At 34.4% G+C, this 22,713-nt stretch overlaps 1 long non-coding RNA gene across 1 annotated transcript in view; it reads left to right on the forward strand.

Annotated features, from left to right (window-relative positions):
* LOC146531235 (uncharacterized) overlaps positions 1-22,713 on the forward strand; it is a 157,617-nt gene that overhangs the window by 72,725 nt on the left and 62,179 nt on the right. The window contains exon 4 of the long non-coding RNA XR_014878776.1: positions 9,719-9,745. This is a non-coding gene — a long non-coding RNA (uncharacterized LOC146531235). The remainder of the gene's footprint in view (positions 1-9,718; positions 9,746-22,713) is intronic.

Raw genomic sequence — 22,713 nt, forward strand, 5'->3', positions numbered from 1 at the left:
GGTTATTGAATTAAAACGAAGAATCGGATAGTATTTCGAACATCTTATTTAAGTTTAATAATTGAATGACTGTAAACGCGACGGTTGTGGGTTTGATTACCGCTCCCAATAAAATGATATATAGATAAATTGTTCGCTATTCGTTTTATTAAGTTGTAAGACTAGGTTTCCTCTGTCTAATTAGCTTCGCGTAAAGCTGCTTTGCTTTTTGTTTTTTTTTTTCTTATTAGAATTTATGAATATTTTTTATTAGACTAATAAACCTTCTATAAATTAGATGATTGCTACTAATTTACAGTAATATTCATATTAATTACCTTACCTTTAATTTATACGTACTTCATAAAACATTACTAAAAGGCCATAATTATTAGAACATAAAAATACTAAATAGATATAAATATTTATCGCGCCAAGCATCTTGTAAAAAATATTATAACGTTAATTTTCTAAAACCACTCAACTCCATTTAATTTCTATATCCATTTAATATCAATAAAAGGTGTACCTTTCATCAGCTTCAAAGTATATTTTATTGTCTTTTTATTTCATTCTATAATTTGCTGTTGTTTGACTAAATTCAATTGTAAAAATATTAATTATTAAAACTGGCCTCACGTTAATAGTTTAGGTTTTTAGTGACACATCCTTAACAAACCTTTAAGCACGTTTCCATTATTATTTTTTATTTATAAAATTTTATTATCGAACGTCGCAGTTCACTTTATACAGTGTCCAGATATCAGATAGTGATATTCATGTTCATTTTATAATTAAATTAAATGTAAAATAAGCAAACTTAATATATATAATATGTTGTGTCCACGACTAAACTGATACGATATCTTGCTTTCTGGGAGTAGAGCTAAGTTATAAAACCAAGACATTATTAAATGTTCGTAAGATAAAGATTATTAATTTAACAAAATATTATTTTGAAGCCAGTCTTGGTGCAGAGGCGCAAAATGTGACTGTAAACACGACAGGTTGTAGCTTCGATTCCCACTGGAGGGAATTAAATATTTCATATTTTCATTTCTCCGCTCTGGTGACGAAGCATAGCATCGCTCAACACGCAGTGCTTCCAGAATTCGGCGGAAAATGGGAAACATAGTGTGTAAGCACTGAGTTCCCTCTGCCTATCCTGCTGGCAGGATACAGCGTAAAGCTGAACTAAATAAAAAGAATAGAGCTATCGTGGCGCAAGCACACAAACGTGTAACTGTTAAATGGATGGTTGTGAGTTCGGTTCCCAATGGGGTAATAAAAGATTTAATATTTTCATTTCCTCGCTCTGGAAACGAGGCAAAACGCGGCGTTAAATTATTCTATTCAACACGCAATTAACCGAGAATTCAGCGGAAAAAGTAAAGAAAAAGTAAAAAAAAATGTTCTATCATAAATTGTAGCTTGCACTTGGCACTCTACTAGTAATTATTACAATATTACGACTGTTACTAATAGGCCAGTAACATCCTGATACATTAAGCACGAATAAACAAAATAGATAAAATTTACAAAGAACATAAAGTTTTATTCAATCGTTAACCGCCTACACTCTCGAACAAGTTCCTGTCATACATGTGAGGACCCGACGTTAACACGGTTTTTTATATTGATCTTAGAATATATCATTAATATATTTGTATATTGCAAAATTATTTTGTATTAATATTTCAATGCCTTGAAAAATTCAGCGGAAAGTGAGGAACGGAGTGTCTTAACACTTGGTTCTATCTGCCTAGCCTGCTACATGCGGGATACAGCGTGAAGCTGAAAAAAAAATAGATAATAAGCAGCACCGATATAATCTATGTCTCAATAATTTATAATACAATTGTTACAACTGATTATAGAATTTATCACCTGAAGTGAGGTGCTTATAACTCGGACGTTTCCGCGGCGCGAAGCAGACAAGCTGATTTAAACGCTATATAAATTAGAGTTTGCTTAATTTTGAGACGGTCGCGGTGACTTTGACAAACTGCGGTTACTTCATGATGCCGCAAAATTAATATTTCTATTTTTATTTATTTTATGATAATAAATAGCGATGGCTTAGTGTCGTCTGGTTTATAACTTCATTTTGTACTTTTAACCCGTTAAACGATTTTTTATTAGATAACCAGACATTCATCATCATCATCCATGCCTCTGTCCTCGTCCACTGCTGGACATGGGCCTCTCCAATGGCACGCTACTGTGCTCGATTTTCAGCTCTTCGCATTCAGACATTCATTAGTAAAAGAAAAAAAAATCACTTCTCATAGGTATGTCTAATATTGTGTGTTATGGGGGAACAGAGCTATGCAAATAATTCTCAAGTGGGAATCGAACTCACGACCGTCGCGTGTACAGTCGCTGTGCTGCGCACTGATGGCGTCATTTCTAAACCTATAGGCACCATTATATTTGAGAGAGCACGATTGAAGCGTGATTTAGTACTTTGTTTCCGTACATTGTAGTTTTAGCGCTGTATAATTTCCTAGATAGCCTATCATAATTGGGTATCATATTTTGACGCAATTTCGTGCTGACTGTGATAATGTTAGTTGTGATGAAATTGAAGTGCAGTAAATAAAGTGGTTTTTATTGCAAGCTTCAGTAAACACACGACTTAATCGAATGAAAAAAATAATATTTAAATAATAATTCCCATCTATAATATTTAGTAGAGATGAAGACTTTTTGTTTGAAATTATGAATTTTTCTTTTTATTTTAAAGATTTCAATAAACTTGTCCATTTTCAAATATTTTATTTAAACTGAATGTTTATGAATTATTTTGAAGAATACAATTAAATACGCGTCCCCAATTTAAATATATATATATTTAAAATATTATATACAGCCATCGAATCTAATACAGAAATTACAATCCGACAACAATATATCAAAGTCATACAAAATTGCGGGCACGCGTTAGTCCGTTACAGCATCAACGCCGCTTACGCTTATTTAGTACCACTATCCTTATATAGTGTCGACCTCGCACAGTACATAATCGCTTTCCCATTACTCATATTTACGTTGTTCAAAGGATTTTGCTATGATGACACTTTATTCACATAAGTTTTTATTTTATTTTATTTTATTTTATTTTATTATAACTTCACGCTATATCCCGCACGCATGTGTGTGTTTGGTAAAGAAAACGCGGCGTTAAGTTCTGCCACCCAACACGTAATATGACGAAACTTGGGTGGAGAAGGTTCCCTCTGCCTTCTTTCATTGACAGTTGTATATATTACGGTACAAACTCAAAGTAATTTCTAATATAGTGCCTTGTAAAACTCCTTCCTTTTTCCGTTTACAACTCGCAGTTAGCGCGTTTTCTTTGCATTAGATGTCTACAATAATTCGATGGCCGTAAGCCATTAGACAGTCGAGTAATACTTTATTACTTAACCTTTTATAAATGTTAATGAGTACTGAAGTTATTATCAAATGCTAATAATAATACATATTTCCAACAAAACGTTTTATTGGGCTACGCGAAGCGAAATTTTAAATATGAGTGAAAAGCGAACACTCCTCACATTTTCTATTCATTTTTAATTTTGAATATAAATCGTGAATTTTACAAGAGATACCGAAAGAATTATGTTATGTTTCGCAGACAGCTTATTAAGCTTATTAAAATTAGACGCGTTACATCATCATCTTTACAAATAAACTAACATTTATCGACATTGATATAAAAAATATAATATTTTTCTGAGTTAAGTGAGTTATAGAGGCCGAATTCATATTAAAGGAATTAAATATTTGATATTTTCATTTCCTCGCTCCGGTAGACAGGCAAAACGTGGCGTTGGGTTCCGCCACTCAACAAGTAATGCATCGAGAATTCGGCGAAAAATGGGAAATGGAAGTGACTTATGAAAACGGAGTGTATTATCACTAGGTTCCCAGGTTCCCTCTGCCTATCCTGCTATATGCGGGATACAGCGTAAAAAAGTGAGTTATACATCAATTATATCGCGTGATAATATTAATTAACAGCCAATAATAAGACATCGCTAATTAGCATTCTTAAATCATTTAATAGCGGGCGCAAACCTTTGAGCTAAAAGCAGAGGCGTTAAACAGGTAATGTAATTTTAAAAAACCGGTTAAGTGCGAGACGGAAACGCCCACCGACGCTTCTGTACCAAATGTTATTTCAGTATTGGTGGTCAACGGGAAGTACAACAAAAAGGGAAGTACAAGTAGTTATAAAGGTTGATAAACTTAAGTTTAAAGACATGTGTATTTTGTATGAACTACAAATATAGGCTTGTAATGTTTTATACGTTGCGTTGACTTAGAAGCTTGGTTCTTTTTGCGGTTTAAGGGATAGATTTGAATATTTTATAATAAATTCAGCTTGATGCTGGCGATGTCGAGATAAATACTCTCGATACATGGACATACGAACAAAGTGTAACGCCACCTACAACGGGTACGTTTTTACCGTTCCTGTTACGGAACCCTAAAAATGATCGGTATTTTAATTTTTCTTTAAGGTGACATATTTTTTTTGATGTCATTTTTCATCTCTAAAACTTTGAATGTATTGATAAATTGTTCTCCATACAACGTGACATTGGCGAAGTGATTAGTGCTCAACTGGCACGCTCGAAGCGCCATAAATTAAGAACTGAACTGATAAATTAAAAATATTTAAGTATCGTAAAATTCAAAAGCACATTTCATTTTTTTTCAACAGTTGTTCTTTTTAGTTGTCCACAAAACAACCAATTTATATTGTTTTTTTTAGCTGTAGCGTACAGCTAAAAAAAACAATATAAAGAACGAACACATATAGAACGGACAAACTTACGACCGTCGCCTTTACAGTCAGATGATATACTCGTACCACTGCACCACGACGGCCGATGGCGTTTAGGAAGAATTATTTAAAGTAATTAATAGTGAGACCAGAAATTATTAGGTACAAATTTTATTTGGATGAAGTCATATATAACATTTTATATTATTTAGCCGAACGTATTAGACAGAACGTCAATTTTACCCGACTATATATTAGTACAGTATTTTTAAACTACGAATCTTAATCAGAACCATTACTTCTATATAAAATAGAACAACTAAAATATAAACCCGTTGTTTCGAGTAATAAAAGGCAACGGGTTAAAATAAATTCACTCAACCGTAAAGGAATTTTATAAGTGTAGTAAAACTATTGTTAAACATTAAATTTGAATGGATCCAGTACAACGCTCACTTCCTTAGCCGCGGGTACTAATAAAACCAAGCCCTCTATTATTAAGAGGCAGTTGTTTCTAATCACTATTATTTCTCGCTTAAGTAAATATTATGAGACATCGTGGCGTAGTAGTACCGCTTCTAAATGTTAGCGTTAGTTGTGAGTTCAATTCTCTCTGGGGTATTGAATTATTTTAATTGTGCAGTAAGCACGGTGTTAAATCCCGCCACTTAACACTCAAATTCTCGAATCCGAGTGGAAAGAGGGGAATGGAATGTCTTAAGACTAGGTTCTCTTAAGCTGTTTTTTTTTTGTTGTGTAATATTGCTTATATTCATATACTTAATTAAAAATCTGATAATAACTCTCAACAATATTACAATAACACACAAATCCAAATTAACTTTAATAATTATAAACTACGGAAAGGCCGTCGTAGTGCAGTGGCACAATCGTGTGACTGTAAACGCGACGGTCGTGGGTTCGAATCCCACTCGAGAAAATGTATTAATATTCATTAATATTTTCATTTCTTAGCTCTGGTAACAAGGTAAAGCGCGACGTTGAGTTCCGTGACTCAACACGCTATGCCTCGAAAATTCGGCGGGAAGTAGGAAACAGAGTGTCTTACTACTATAAGGATACAATGTGAAGCTGAAAAAAAAAATTTACTATAATTTCTTTATATTAAAGCAAAAACAAAATATATATCCTCACAATTAGCTTTTACCATAGTTCTACAAGAAATTCAATTTAAATAAACTCAAATGTACCTCTAAGTTTTCAACTACCTATGTTTTCCTAACTAAGCGAGGTTCCTGAGGTCAGAGGTGGGAGTCAACTTGGGCTACTGGCAGAAATATTAATGATGCTAATAGCAAGTAATTACAGCGTTTATATCCGTTTTGATTTCTTTTAAATACTATGTTCTACTTAACTATAAAATTATTCATTAAATGTTTTTAAGTGGTCACGGATTCGATTCCAGACTGAATTTATCGATGTTGTATTTTTATTTTGATTTTATAATAACAAAAACGTGACTGTAAAAAACAGTAAATTAAGAAATTATAATATTTAAATTATTTTAATTAATCCGCTCTGGGAGACAAAACACAGCGTTAAGTTCTGCCACTTACAAAATAAATCCAGTATTTAAAACAAATATACTTTCTGCATAATTCTATTTAAAAAAAATATCTAAAGTCTGAAATATCTAAAGTATAGCCTTAGGGTTGTCAACGAAACGATAAATCCTCCAATTATTCAAGTATTTTACAAAATAAATTACCATTAACGAGGTTATCCTAGTTGAGAGTAATTTGTAAAACAAATTATTTGCATATCCACCCACTCGCTTAATAATGTTAGTTTTATCGAATGTCTAATTGCGCCGCCTCATCATGAATGCGATGGCATCCATGTTTTTTTTTTGTCAGCTTCACGCTTTTTCCCGCTTAATAGTGAAAGCAACTTTGATTTCACGTAGCGTTAATAGAATCCGTTATCCATTTTCGACCACCCTCAACGCCGTGGTTTGTCTACCAGAACAACGAAATGATAATAATTTAAATACAAATTTTATTTATATTTATATTTTAGCTTTACACCGTATTCCGCATATAGCTGATATGCAGGGGAACCTGTGTTACGACACTCCGTTCCCATTAATACACTTTCGTTTCCCACTTTCGGCTGAATTTCGGAAGCATTGCGTGTTGAGTAGCGGTACTTAACGCCGCACATTGCCTCGTTATCAGAGCGGGGAAATTAAAATATTAAATAGTTAATTTTCTCCAGTGGGAATCAAACCCAAAACCATCGCGTTGAAACTCAAACACCAGTATGCCACGACGGTCTCAATTTTTTTTTGTACTAAGTTAACTTGTATAATGAGATGTAACTGGCATAATCAAGCCTATGTAAAGTTGGCTTCGTGTTAAGCAAATCGGTGCCTTTTTCAGCGAGCCATTCATCCCTACTGGGACTCGAACTTGTTACCGGTAGCTGCTTCCGAGGTGTAGGTGGCCAAATATGGAACATATAATGACAAATTCCACACCTAAGATTCTATTTGATGTAATTATTATGCGACAAGTAGTCTAAACAAGATATATAGCGTATGGCGTGATCACAAAAAGAAGACTTTAATAGGATGCATGTGCTATACGCGTAAGAAATGATTTGTTGCTAGTCTGTTCTGCTTGTTGGAATTTTTCATCGAAATTAGTTCGTAGTAGTTATCATTAGTACCGACAAGAAGAATGTAGACTAGTTAAAATTAGAATTTAAAAATTTAAAAATACAAACATATAGCAGGGTAGGCAGAGGGAACCTAATGTTGAGGCACTCCGTTTTCCATTTTCCGACGAATTCTGGAGGGATTGTGTGTTGAATGGCTGGACTCGACGCCACGCTTTGCCTCGATACCAGAGCGAAGAAAATGGAAATATTAAATATTTGATTTCCTCGAGTGGGAATCGAACCCACAACCTGTTGCGTTTAGTCACACTTTGTTCCACTGCGCCACGAGTGGCTTCAAATTACAGTCAAAAACAGCTTCACACTTTTCCCGCACATCAGGCTAGGCAGCTAGACGCTTCTTCAAGTATTTTTTTATATAATAATTAGATAACTTTTATCTTATTATTGTATATAATTTGCTTATCATGTATTATATTATTTATATTATTAAAAACAGATTATCTTAACATTATTAGCATAATGTATAATGACCCTATCACAAAGTGACCCCACTATCTATCATGGGACTCTACATGGTACATGGGACATCTATTGCCCCCCCGGAGAATTGAATTATATTAAATTCCCAATTCTGGCAAGACAAAACTATGGTGCTGAGTTTCTACATTCAACACATAATGTCTTAAAACTCAGACGGAAAGCGGAGAATGGAGTGAATTTTCATTAATTTCTTTCTGCCTACCCTGTTGTATATGTAATGCATAGTGAAACTAAAAACAACATTCTACATTTGAACCTAATTAACCATTGTACCGTATTTATTAGGCAGAGAAGTAGGGAGACAGGTGTGAATATAAATAAAATTCCGAGTTAGTTCGCTATTAGTTCACTCTACTCGAGCATTCCCCTTGCACTACGTGTAATGTGCTTTTAATTTCATTTATTAAGTAAGCTTTAAATATAAATATTCTTTTTTTGAAAGAAATATATACATATTATTTAAGCTTAGAAAAGTAGTTAAAATAATGTGTGTTTACAATATACTAGCGAACGCGCGCAGCTTCGCCTGCTTTATTGGACCCTTAGCGGTGAATTCTAATAAACCATGAAACACGTGTTCAACTAAATATTTTTAAGAGTCTAAATTTTAAATTATATGTAAGTCGGTGGCGATTTAAAGATTTTTTCCATACAAACTTTCAAACCCTCATTTGTACCCTTAGGGGGAAGAGGGGGGTGGCCTTTGTGGGCAACAAACTGAACATGTAATAAGTACATATTATATGTTATATTAAGGCGAGTACTCGTATGACACTTGTTTTCCAGTCGGTATATAAACGTCATAAAAATAAGTCATTATTTTTTTAAACATTATATACTTCTATGGAGTTTGAACCTATAACCATCTCCATAGCAAGCAACCAAGTTGCTTAGAAAAGTTGAATAATATATAGTTGGTAGGGTCAGACTCTCTACTCTTTATAGGTAGAGTCGACCTTACCGACTCTAATGTAGCTTTTTCATTCACAATATAAATAATCACCCATTCCGTGTTTGCCCGCGCTTTTGTTGTCCAACAAATACAAGCTCGTACTCTTAAGGAATCAGAACTGAATTATTTAGAGGCTCTCTAGTTTTATGCGGCAGTTTGGCCTCGAGAGATCGTTTGGGATGAAATGTTGTGTGCATAGTCTTTGTATGATTTGCAAATGTTTTGAATGTTATAATATGATTTATTTACATTAGTTTACCTATATTTTTTAGTTTACCGCTGTATCCCGCACATAGTAGTGCCTACCCTACTGGGAAAGGAACCTAGGAACCTAGTGTTAGGATATTCCGTGCTTATTAAAATACTTCCGTTGCCTACTTTTCGCGGAATTCCAAAGGCATTGCGTATTGAGTTGCAAAACTCAACCCCGTGATTTTGCCTCGTTACCGAATGAAATGAATATTAAATATTCCTCTTCCTTTAGTTCGAGTAGAGCCCACTGTTCTCTCTGTCTGTCGCGTTTACCATAGCACAGTTGTGTGTTAGGCCACTGTGCCATGACAGGTCATCGTTTAGGCTCATAGTTTAAATATACTTATATACTTTTGTTAGATCGTCAAAATATGGCGATGAGATTCGCCTCTATACGGTGTACTATAGTATATCCCGCATATAGTCTTGAAACAGTGTCTCAATTCGGTGGGAAAGCTAAAAAACTGATTTTTATTAGGTTTAACAAATATTTAACAAAATATTTTTTTAAATATACACATAGTTGTATATTAATTAATTATTGTTTTTTGTTTCAGGTATCAAATTCTGAGTACAGTTCAATTGTAAGTTCTATATATTTAAATAAATAGTATTTATATCCACTTACAGTTACTCTTTCTAGTTCCTCTTTAAAGTTTACATAGGCGAACTTTCACAGTACGGGCAGTTTACACAGGCATTTTTTTTATCTATCGAAAATAAGGACATACAAACTGTTACTGACATTAATCATTAAATTATTTTAATAATTAAATAATTATATATAGAAATTATAGCTTTAATGAAAATATATGTGTTTCTTAAGAGAATTGTTTAGAGGTTACTTTCAAACTACTGCTCATTCTTTTCCATTCTTACCATGACATTACCGTGACCTTCATTAAAGCACAAAGTTAGTGCACAGAACAGAACTGAGAAGAACCTTTTTTAAATAAATGATTTACAGTTTCAATTTGTGACAAAGAAATTTTGGAGCGAGCGTTTAATTCCTAAGGCATGTTACAGTTTATAAAATAATTAATTTGATAATAACCTTTAACACAGAAATCTCTTATCACATTTTTTATAAATTGTAATATATGTGGAATATTCTCGAACTTTTCTTGGATCTTAGATACACGATGTATCCATATACAATGATATACAATATATATAAAATTAAAGTTAATCTCTCTCCATAGTAGAACATAGCAGTTTAATTTAATGTTTGAACGTTAACGAAACTTGTACTGAGATTCATTACAGGCTTACGACACCTTGATAGGCGTTTAATGACACAAATGGCACGACATCTAAACCATGTATAATTTGTCCTAACTCAAACTTTATCGATCCTTGTAACTTATCATTTGAATGGCTATTACCTTCATTAAGTTAAGTAATATAGGATTAAGCTAGATACACACTAGTATAAATATTTTTTTAGTTTACGCGGTTTCCCATATATAACATGGTAGGAAGAGAGGACCTACTTCCAAGGGAAGGAAATACTTTCGATTTAGGAAGGCATTGTATATTGCAATGAGTGGCGGAACTCTACGGCTTCTCCCTTTACCAGATCGAGGAAAATAAAATAAATAATATTGTACTTTTAATTAACAACGGCGGCATATAATTATTTTATAACTGTATATAATTATTATAAATAACTCTAGGATATACAGAAAATAATGAACTTCATAATATATGAAAATCTTTTAAGCATTAGCTAAGCTTAAAACCCAGATCATGCCTACATCACTTTAATAGGCGTTTAAAATCTCTAAGCCGTGGCTAATGTAAGCTACCCTCAAGTTTATAGATCCTGTAACTCAATAGTTAAGTTTGAACACACTGAAAAATAACTAGCGTCACGCTTTATCTTCACGTAATATCCCGCACACGGTAGGCTAAGCACAGAGAACCTAGTGTTAAAACACTCCGTCCCCTAATTTCCGCCGAATTATGGAAGCATTGCGTGTCGAGTAGCGAAACTCAACGCCGAGCTTTGCCTCAACAGCAGAGCGAAGAAATATAAATATAAATTTGAATAAATATTTCACGTCCTCGAATGGGGATCGAACCCACAACTAGTCGCGTTTACAGTCACACTTTGTGCCTCTGCGCCAGAACTGGCCAAGCTGGCCTGTTAATCAATAATTAAAGAGAAAATATGAATTATAATATGCTTAATTAATTATATGTAAGAACTGAAGTTAAAGTGTTAAAAATATAAAAGACTGCGTATATTCTTCCTAACTTACAAAATACTGAAGCCGTATAAAAGTCACCTGATGGTAAGTGATCACCGCCGCCCACGACCCCGTAACACCAGAGGAGCTACAGGTGCGTTGCCAGCGCTTGTTGGAAACAACAGGCATGGCTTAGTGGTCCGAGTTCTTGGGCCGTTTCTAATGGATATATTTTCTATAAAAGTAATAACACTAAAAAATTGGAAAACAATCACATATCACTCAGTGTATTACAGAATAACTTATTTAAATAATCTTCGTGTGCCATTCAATTAAATTCTATATCGTAATAAAATGTATTTCGCCGCTGTCAAAGCAAATTCAGCATATTTTGTTAAATTAAGCGCAATTTACAATTATGGCCGTTTTATAAGACGCGAGTTGTGGAGTCGATTGACTATTTCTGACTTTACTATTGATTATTATGACTTATGTAGCGTTAAGCTGTTACATAATTCCTGCAATATAGACCGAGATCTCAGGGCCCCCAGATATATGCCATTTTAAGAAAGCTTAAATTTTGAGGATTATTAGTCTAAAATATATTTAGGCATATGCGTACTTACTAACTTGAAAGTGCGGCCTTTTCAGAGGTAGCACCAACTCTTTAGTTGTAGTAGTTGGAGTTGTACTCTACCTTTGTAGAGTACAGACTCACATATTTATTATATTATCAAACCCTTTACGTGGTTCTCTACTCCCGTCGGACGTCCTAAATGTTCTTTTAAATTATGGCACACTACGATTAACTAGATTATTTATTTTAAAAATGACGTAGATCTGGGGGCCCTGGGATCTTAGATTAACAGCTATATAAATATAACTATTTTAACTACTAACGAATATAAAGACAAATCACGGCGTTCAGTTCCGCCATTAGCATGGAATGTCTCAAGTGGAGCGTCTGGCTAAAATTGTTTCTGCGACTGTAAACGCGACAGGCTGTAGGTTCGATTCCCACTTGATATTTCATATTTTCTAATTTTCATTTCCTCGCTCTGGTAGCTGCTGCTTCCCCTCTACCTGATGTGTGCAGGATACAGTGTGAAACTGATTTATTTATTTATTTATTTTTTATTTTAAACTCAATGCCCCCAGAACCAGAACGAAGAAATGAAAATTAGAAATTTAAATAAATAATTCATTGTGTGGGGATCGAACCCGAAATCAGTCGAGCTTACAGTGCCCTTGCGCCTTGCTTCGCCTCAAACTTTCAAACTTTGGTAGCTCATATTATATTTAAGTAGAAAATATTTTTTTTATCGCTGAGACACAATAAGTACTCGATCACGAACTGTCAGTTCGTTTTTTTAGCCACGTGCCGAGATACTATGAAGTAAAAACCAGTTAGGCTTCTGACCTGTTCTAACGCGTGCTCTAATATACTTGCAGCTCGAAAATTCTTAATACTTCAATTATTTTTACCCGACTGTGCAAAACAAAGAAGGGTAATATGTTTATTAGTCTATGTATGTTTGTTCCTGTGTAGTGTTGTGGAGATATTATTACGTCAATCGATCTCGTGTAGATCTTGCGAGCGTTACTAAAGGTATGGCAATAATCGGTATATGGGTATCTGTGAATATATGAGTATATTCAAAATAAATTGCAGCCTCCTTTCATCATTATTCATTTTACATAACAATTTAAGATATATAACGATTTGAAGTTATTTTAATGACCCCATACTTTCAGCAGTTGCTTACATGTTTTCGTATTTCATTATTCTGCCTTTGTTACATCGGGATAGTAACAGCCTACTGCCCAAAACCATCACTGACACGTTGTTCTACTGTGAAATTACGGTCTCATAATGTCTTGAAATCGAAAGTGGAGAATGGAGAGTCATTACATAACTTAAAATTTAAAAAAAAGCGCGAAGCTACAAAAAAAGCGCGAAGCTACAAAAAAAAATACAAAAGTTAATAAAAATCAAAGAGTAGTTCCATTGCAGTCTCACTTCCGTTTCGCATTAACATAATCCCTAAGCTATTCTACAATTAATTATTCAGATTATATGAAATCAGCATCTTGTCCTCGCTTATTACGGCTCGATAAAATATCACAAAGTAAAATTACATTGAAATATTCTAATGCCTTTTAGTTAGGCCTTTGATAATTTATGATTTACACTTATCTCACTCTGTTGACCTTTGGGTCTGAGGATATAAAGCAGCGGTTGCACTGTGATTTTCTATTTTATTTATATTTTTTAAATCAAATCAAAGCTTCATGCTGTTTCCCGCGCACTGATGTGGGGAGGCAGAGGGAACCTAGTGTTAAAACCACCATTCCCCACTTCCTGCCGAATTCTAGAGGCATTACGTGTTGAAGCAGAACTCAACGCCGTGCTTTGCCTCGAGCGTGCCCGTCGAGTAAAATAAATATTGCACTTCCTCGAGTGGGGATCGAACCCACAACCGTCACGGTACAGTCACACCCTTGTGCCGCTGCGCCACGACGGCCTACCGTACTCTTTTTAATTTCACGCTGTATAATTATAAAAATATATATATATATTAAATCGAAATAGTTTTGTGTGTGAAACTCCTAACAGCAATATTATCGCCTAAAGTGTTATTTGGCCCATTGAGCTTGAAATTTTAGGTACAATGTTGAAACTTGAATCAATAATGTACAATTTCATTTCGAAACGGCGTACATATAGCCAAATGTTCCTTACAATGTGAGAGACATGTTCGATAGCGGATCAGTGACAAAAGTACTGGCATTTGAATAGTGTTGATTGTTATATTCTGTCACCTTAGTTAATAGAAATTATTTATACAACTAAATCAATAATAGGCTATAAGTATTCGTGTGATGTTTTAAAGTGTTAGTAACTTCGTAAAATAAAAAACTGAATTAAATTAACTTTACAAAATTATTTAATCACTTTTGAGGCCATCGCGGCGGTAAACGCTATAGTTGTGGGTTCAGTCGGCGCGGCGTTGAGTTTTACCACTCAACTTCTTGTTTCTTAACTCTAGGTTCCCAGCTTCCCTTTGCCTACATATAATATCATATAGATATACATATATAAAATATTTATTATAAGACCGAATTTCAGTATAAAAGGACAAATTCGTAGTCTTAATTAATTAATTAAAGAAAATGATGATTTCGGAGTGTAAAATTATTAATTTGAAGTGGAAAAATTGCAAGTGTGACATGTAAAAGGTGGTAGTTGAATAAACGAATGAAAAACCTATAGAATATGCTAAACAAAACACTATTTATTGGCGCTAAAATAGCGACGTCGTCCATATTTCATGCAAATGTAATATAAAAATATTTTATGTAATATATTCATTCAAGACATACCAGCAAATGTAAATTAAACTATATAAACATAAAGGCCAATAAACGCGACAAGTTATGGATTCCATTCCCACTTGAGGGAAGGAAATTTTATTATTTTCATTTCCTCGCTCTGGTGTCGACGCAAGCCCGGCGTTGAGTTGCACCACTCAACACCCAAAGCCTCCAGAATTCAGCGGAAAGTGAGGATTGGAAGAATCTTAATCAAAATGGAATGTCTTAAAACTAGGTTACCTGCTAATGTGTGTGATACAGTATGAAGCTAAAAACGTAACTATAATTTTTAACAAAAAAAATGACTTCTTCAATTTCAATCGGATCCCGGAAACGTATTCTTCATTCGTACCTTCATTTTCGTTCATTTGTCGCGCACATACTTAATGCAAATTTAAGACTTATGTGACTTTCTTAATATTGTCAGAAATGGACAAAATTAATATGGGATCACACGAGAACCACTAACTTTCTTCGATTTCAATGGTTTTACCAGCAAAATCGGTTCACCCAGTCAAAAGTTTTGAGGCAACAAACATAAAAAAAATATGGTCGAATCTCAAAAGAAACATTAAGACTTTGTAAACGATATATAACTCCATTATTTCCCACGAGAGCCTTACTTCGCTATTACTATTAAATACATATAAAATTGCAAATTTTCTTCGAGTTCAACCATTTAGTTTTTGTATTGTACTAGCAAGAACTTCATCAGTCATTTTATTATCACTAACGACTCATTAACCGTCTCATGTCTGTTTAACTTAGAAATTGTCTTAATGAAGTCGTCAATACGACTCCCCGCGGCAACAATTTCTAATTATTTTTCTACTAAGTAAGTAACTATATTAAATTAAATCACCAGTTCTGTGTTTTTGTCGGCCGCCATTACTTACCGCCCGCTGTGGCGTCGATTGCGATACTAAATCCGATTCGTGACTTTCCTTGATGTTCCGGCTCGACTCGTGAAATATTGTTTGTTTTTACGTTAACATGCAAAAAAAATGTTTTTATCTAACCGACTTAAAAAATATATTTTTCAGTATTTGATATAGTTGAAAATAGACAAAAATTTAACAAGATATTCCGTATACATGCATATGTAATGAATGTCTGTTTCTTCTGTCTGTCTGTTGTCTCGTCTCGTGAAAATCACTTTAATACTTTTTGAGATCCATATCTTGCGGTATTCCTTATATCCGCGCATTCCTGGAGGGAACATAACTATATTTAAAATGTAAGTACCACGCTAATTAATATACCTATATTAGAACTCCGTTAGATTTGTTAATTATGGGAACCTAGTGTTATTGGAATGATCCAATGACTTCTATTCCCCACATTCCGCCGAATTCTTAAGGCACAACGTGTTGTATGGCGGAATACAACGCCGTGCTTTGCCTCGTTACCAGAGCGAGGAAAAACTAAATATTTAATTCCTCCGCGTGGAAATCAAAGTTGCAACCGTCACGTTTACATTCGCACCTGTTACGACAGCCTAAACCACATATAAAAACAAATCTACAATATTATTTTTCAAAATTGTGTTAGTATACTCGTGTGAAAGAGGGTAAATATAGGTGTAAAAGTCTGTAAAAGCAATCGAATTGTGTCAATCGGGAGCAGTTGCTTGTATGCAACGTCCCTTATTGGAAGGAAACTCATGTGAAGTGTTGGTAATAGGAGATAAATAGCATTTATTGCTATTACGTAGAATCTCTTTCCGAATAATTTAGAAACATATAGACGATATGTGCTTTTATTTTGTTTTTTAAAAAACGTTAACCGCTTCCTAAGCATATTTATAAATTTTTACTAACTCATTTAAAAGGTCGTGTCGCAATTATTTTACATTACATAATAAAACCGCAAATAACTCTATCTTTTGACTTCAGACTTGTATTTGTATTTATTAACCTCGGTGCTTATATAAATGAATTCCACATATTTATTAACCGGTGTTATTATAAATAAGAAACCGTCTATGCACTCTGTAGAGACATGCGATCGCACTTCACTCGTATTTTATCAGGCAGGAAGAACCTAGTGTTAAGACACTCCGTTCATCACTTTCCGCCGAATTCTTGAGGCATCCCATGTTGAGGGGCGGAACTCAAAGCATAGCATTGAGTTCCGCCCGTTCCGTTCCGTTCCGCCCGTTTCCGTTTCCTATTTCGACACCAGAGCTAGGCTAGCAGAATATTTGATTCCCCCGAGCTAACTACCACTACCATAACCGTTGCGCTTAACACGGGGTTTCCAAACATACAAATATAAAATAATTAATAATTAATTCATCTAATAAGATGATAATTTTATTATTAGAGTAAACAGAAGTTATAAATAAAATATTTTATTGACTCCACAATCTGTGTCACTATACCAAGATTAAAATAATAATTATTCGAAAGATAATCAGACCAGTCGTCGCTAGGGTACGAGTGTGTAATTGTTAACGCGACTGGTTGTAGGTTCGATCCCCATTCGAGAAAATGAAATATTTAATATCAAGGTAAAGCGAGGCGTAGATTTTCGCCACTCAACACGCAATGCCTCCAGAATTCGGCGGAAAATGGGTAACAGAGTGTCTTAACACTAACTTCCCTCTGACTACCCTGTTGTGTGCCAGATACAGGGAGAAGCGGAAAAAAAGTATCATCGGTGTTGACGTCGCATTTTTAATGAACAGATCTACATAAGTGTATATTTATGTATGTAAGCCATTAATTAATGCATAAATTTACATTTGATACAAAACAAATTCTTAGTTAAACCTAATTAACCCATTAAATTAGTAATTACATATACTTGTCAATAAAGCAATACATATTCATTCAATAGTGTAAATTACAATAATGATATGACGCTGTAGTGCGCTGATGGGAACACGTGGTAGTGGGTTCGAATCTCTATACAAATATATAAATACATACTATCGCCATAATATGTTAGTAGTGTCGTTAAATGTATATGTATATAGTGAGGAAGAAGAAATAAAATATTAAATGATTTCGAAGCGCGGCGTTCAGCTCCGTCACCAAACACACAATCACACCTCCAGAATTTGGCAGAAGTTGGAGAATGGAAGTTGAAATGGGAACGGTAGTCGTGGGAACCCCAGTCCTAAAACTTGGGGTCCCACGTTCCTTCTGCCTACCCACTTATGTAAGGAATACAGTGTGACGTTAAAAAAAACTAACCTACCAAGATGCCAAATTTTTACTTTCTAAGTCCTGTAGTTTCGTTTGTGCGTTGTCTGTCCGTTACTCAGTAACGGAAAATCTTTGTATATAATATAAATATAGATAGATATAATATCTTCTGTCTGTTTCGCGTTTTAAAACAAATACGTCTTAAGTACCACCACTACACTTATTCGTTTCTCCTTAAAGATATGTAAATTTGTGAGCAAAAAGTATATAAATGAATATATATGAACTTGAGTTATAGAAAACGGCTATACTTGAAATATATATATGTATTGTAAAGAATATAATTTGAATTTATTACAACCCCATGTCGTGTAATAGGTTGGAACTATGCTGTAACGACACTATAAATATCAATATATGCGTTTATACAAATTATTATCGGTGTAGAAACATTAATTATTCTGCAAGCACGATCACTCTTTGAACGCTTAAAATAAAAAGAAGAATACATATATATTTTAGCTTTATACTGTACCTCGTACATTGCAGGGTAGGTAAAGGGAAATAGGAAATTAGTATTTAGATACTCTGTTCCCATTAAGACACTTCCGTTCCCCACATTTCACCGAATTCTGAAGGCATTGCGTAATGATTGGCGGAACACAACGCCGCACTTTCCCTTGTTACAGGTATGCGTAGCTCCCTAGAATTAAGCGATTTCATTTCACACAACTCTTTCTGCTCGCTCGGTCCTTTCCACCCTACTATTTATTGGTAGGAATACAAGTATGCAATTTACTTTTGCGAGTTCAACGTAGTCATTAATGGGTCCGCTTCGCTCGCGGTAGAAACCGGACTCTAGCAATTCACTAACAGATGCGCAAGCCATATAAAGAAAATTGAAAAGCAGTTTGTCAAAACAAATTTAATATATCCATTTCAATGTAAATTTTCGATTGAGCCGTTTACGGTGAAACAGAGTATCGTTGTTAATTAATAGCTTTCTCTATAGTCTATGTTGAAGTGGACTATAGAGGGTAGAGCTTGTTGAGCTATTAATTTTATCAGTTTTTTTTTATAAAAATTAAATCAAGCACAGTAAATAAAAAAAATTACAACGTCAAAATAAAAAAAAAATGGTGGCACATAATTTATTTGTCTTTGACTACCGCGTACAAGAAACGTTTAAAAAGGAAAACTATTTTAATTTTAATATATAATCTATAATTACATCTACTAACTTATCTTAATTTATAATTATCTATTGGAAAATCTAATACAAACCAGTTTTAACGCTATATAAGTCATACAAAAAACTGTCACAAATTTGCATAAATTAAACAGGTCCATAAAATTATGCAAAACCTAGGCCGTGTTCCACTAAATTATCTTATAACGATGCATTATATCTGAGCTATTAGTTATCATAAGAGTGATTAATCATTGCATCTACTATCAGCTATTCTCGTAAAGCCGGTGTTTCCATATGGGGTTGCCACTTTAACTTTAATATAAAAAATAAGCTTCATGTTGTACCCCACATATAGCAGGGGACGTAAAGTTCCTTCCAATACAGCAAAAAGTCGCTGACAGAGTGTCTTAGCACTATGTTTTGTGTACCCGGCTATAGGCGGGACAGCATGACGCCACTCATCACGCAATTCTTCGAGAATGCGCAGAACATCAAAAAAAATGGAAAACTAAAACATAGAATATAATAAATATTTAAATGGAAGGCGTCTGTGAACGTGTTTTTTCCTCTGTTTTATTCGTTATTATAAATATTTATAAAATTTGGAAAATTAGGTTATTATAAATTCTCTTTAAAAATTAATAATTAAATTAAAATAAAACAAATATTTCAGAGGGGCTTCCATACAACCAAAAATGATTTTATTTGTCTTTTTTATAGATAAGTGTAGGGAATCCACCATTTTGTCATCTCGCGCGAGATGACAAAATAATACCTAGCTCTACAAATTCTATTACGAACCGGCCATTAAATTATTATGAACCACTTAAGCACACAATTCCCCACTTTTAGAATAATTATTATAAATAAAATATGGTTGAATATAATAACCTGCTTTTAAGCTTTATTTACATTCATTTAGTGTTAAAACATATGTACATATTATACATGAATTTATATTACTATTTTATGATAACCCTATAATAAAGTCGACTGCGTATGCAAATACTAGTAACTACAGCCCATACACTTATTGGCTTCGATAGAATCACATACCGTAATTATAATTTTATTGCTCAACCTATTGGTTTCATCAGCTTCACGCTGTATCCCGCACACAGCAGGATAGGCAGAGGGCACCTACCCCACTTTCTGCCGAATTCTGGAGGCATTGTGTGTTGAGTGGCAGATGTCAACGCCGCGCTCGCGCTCGCGCCTCGCTATTATGATTTACAATTGTAAATGGAAGTCGAGTTATCTATCCTGTAAAATTTTAATTTTAAATTTTCTAGGGCTAAGTATTTCCACAAGGAGTTTAACCCTTACTAGAAAGAGAAGACGAAAAAATAACTGTAAAAATCCCTTTTGTAGAAGCCAAATGATTGTTTTTTTTTTCTAATTGTAATTTTTCCTTATCCTCCTTTGTATATACAAAACTAGCGGACGCGCGCAGCTTCGCGTGCTTATTTAGACCCTTAGGGATGAATACTAATAAACCATGAAACACGTATTCAATTAAATATTTTTAAGAGTCTGAATTTCAAATTTTATAAAAATCGGTGCCGATTTAAAAAAAATCCATACAAACTTGCAACCCCTATTTCATCCCTTTAGAGTTAAAATTTTTCAAAATCCCTTCTTAGTGGATGTCCAGATTACAAAAGTAAATACCTGTCCAAATTTCAAGTTTCTACGCATAGCGGTTACGGCTGTGCGTGCGTCTTACCTCAGTCAGTGAGGACAAGTCCTTTTATATATAATATTCTTTATTGCACAAAATATACATAAGAAAACAATAAAATACATTTAGTTCGCAAAGGTGGACTTATCTCTATAAGAGATCTCTTCCAGCCAACCAGTGGAAGTGGGTGAGTTACAAGTAGCGGGTGAGATCATAGTACAATTAAGTTATTACTTTAAACATTTAGTTAACTTAGCACAAACAAAACAAAATACACATATTATATTACAATATATAAATACATAATTAAAACAAATATATATGTCGATATACATATACACACTATATAAAATATATAGTTTCATACATACACATATATATACATACACATATATATACATATAGTTATATAATAAATATATAAAAAAAATAAAAAAGAAATATATAGATATATGAGATGAAAATGTGGAAGTAATTACAATATGAAGTTTACGAGTTTAAGGTTGCAAGCAGATATTTTTTAAGCTGGGATTTAAAGGACATTATTGATGGACTTCTCTGGATAGATTTAGGAAGTTGGTTCCATAGGGATGCGGCATAAACAGAAAAGGATTTTTGGAAGAATTTAGAGTTACTCTTTGGTATGTCAAGTGTCGGTATGACACAAGAACGCCTAGAGCGTGTGGGAGTGGGAAGTAAATGAAACCGGGAGCAAAGATAAGAGGGGAATTTTGAATAATTAAGGATTTTAAAAAGGAGTGAAAGGATGTGCATATCTCGGCGAAGGCGAATTGGAAGCCAATTAAGCTGAGCTCGAAATTGGGAAACGTGATCATACTTACGAAGACCGTAAATGAAGCGTATGGCGAGATTTTGAAGGCGCTCTAGCTTATTGAGTAGCTCCTCCGTCACATCCAAATAGCAGACGTCAGCGTAGTCAAGAATTGGCAGTAGAAGAGATTGCGCAAGCATAATTTTTGTTTTATGAGGGAGGAAATATTGGAGACGCTTCAGAGAATGATAAGAGAAGTGCATACGTTTACTAAGATCATTAATATGTGATGCCCAAGTCAAGTTGCTGTCGAAGGTTAGACCCAGATTTCTCACTTTGTCGTAATATGGAATTGGAAATCCAGAGTAGAGTATCTTAGGCACTGAGGTCCAATTGATTTTACTACCAAGTCTGCTACTGCTTATTATAATTGCCTGCGATTTTTTTGGGTTAACTGATAGGCCAAAAGATTCAGCCCAGTCTTGAATCGCAGCAAGATCTTCATTTAAGAGCGCGATGGTCTCAGGCAATTCATGTAAGTAGCCATGTCGATACAACTGCAAATCATCGGCATACAGGTGGTAAGGAGAAGAAATTACTTTTGAAATATTGTTAATAAAAACCGAAAATAGAAGAGGAGAAAGAACGCCGCCTTGAGGAACACCAGCAGTGAGGTCAAGCCAAGACGATGTATTGTCATTGGCTTTCACACATTGTCGGCGACCGAAGAGATAAGAGTGAAACCAGTTTAAAACTGTGGAAGGAACGTTAACTGCACGAAGAGTAGCAAGGAGTATGTCAAAGTCAACAGAGCTAAAAGCATTGCTGAAATCCAGTAATACCATTGCAGTGATCTTGGTGTTATCCAAGGCACACCGAATGTCCTCCGAGATATTCAGCAGTGCGCTAACTGTGCTGTGAAAGGGACGGAACCCGGATTGGTAAGGACATAAAAGATTGTTTGAGGAGAGAAAAGAGTACAGTTGATTATGAACGATGGTTTCAAGGACTTTTGATAGGATAGGTAAAATGGATATAGGACGATAGTCAGTGATAGCGGAAGGGTTCGAGGTTTTGGGTAACGGAATGACATAAGCATTCTTCCACTGTGATGGAAAGACATTACATGTCAGCGAGAAATTGATAATGTGGGTGACCACTGGTGCAATGACATCCAACACGGGAAGA

The sequence above is a fragment of the Heliconius melpomene genome, chromosome 15 (genome assembly GCF_056956725.1).
Source record: "Heliconius melpomene rosina isolate 202511_hmr_F chromosome 15, ASM5695672v1, whole genome shotgun sequence".
NCBI classification, from domain to species: domain Eukaryota; kingdom Metazoa; phylum Arthropoda; class Insecta; order Lepidoptera; family Nymphalidae; genus Heliconius; species Heliconius melpomene.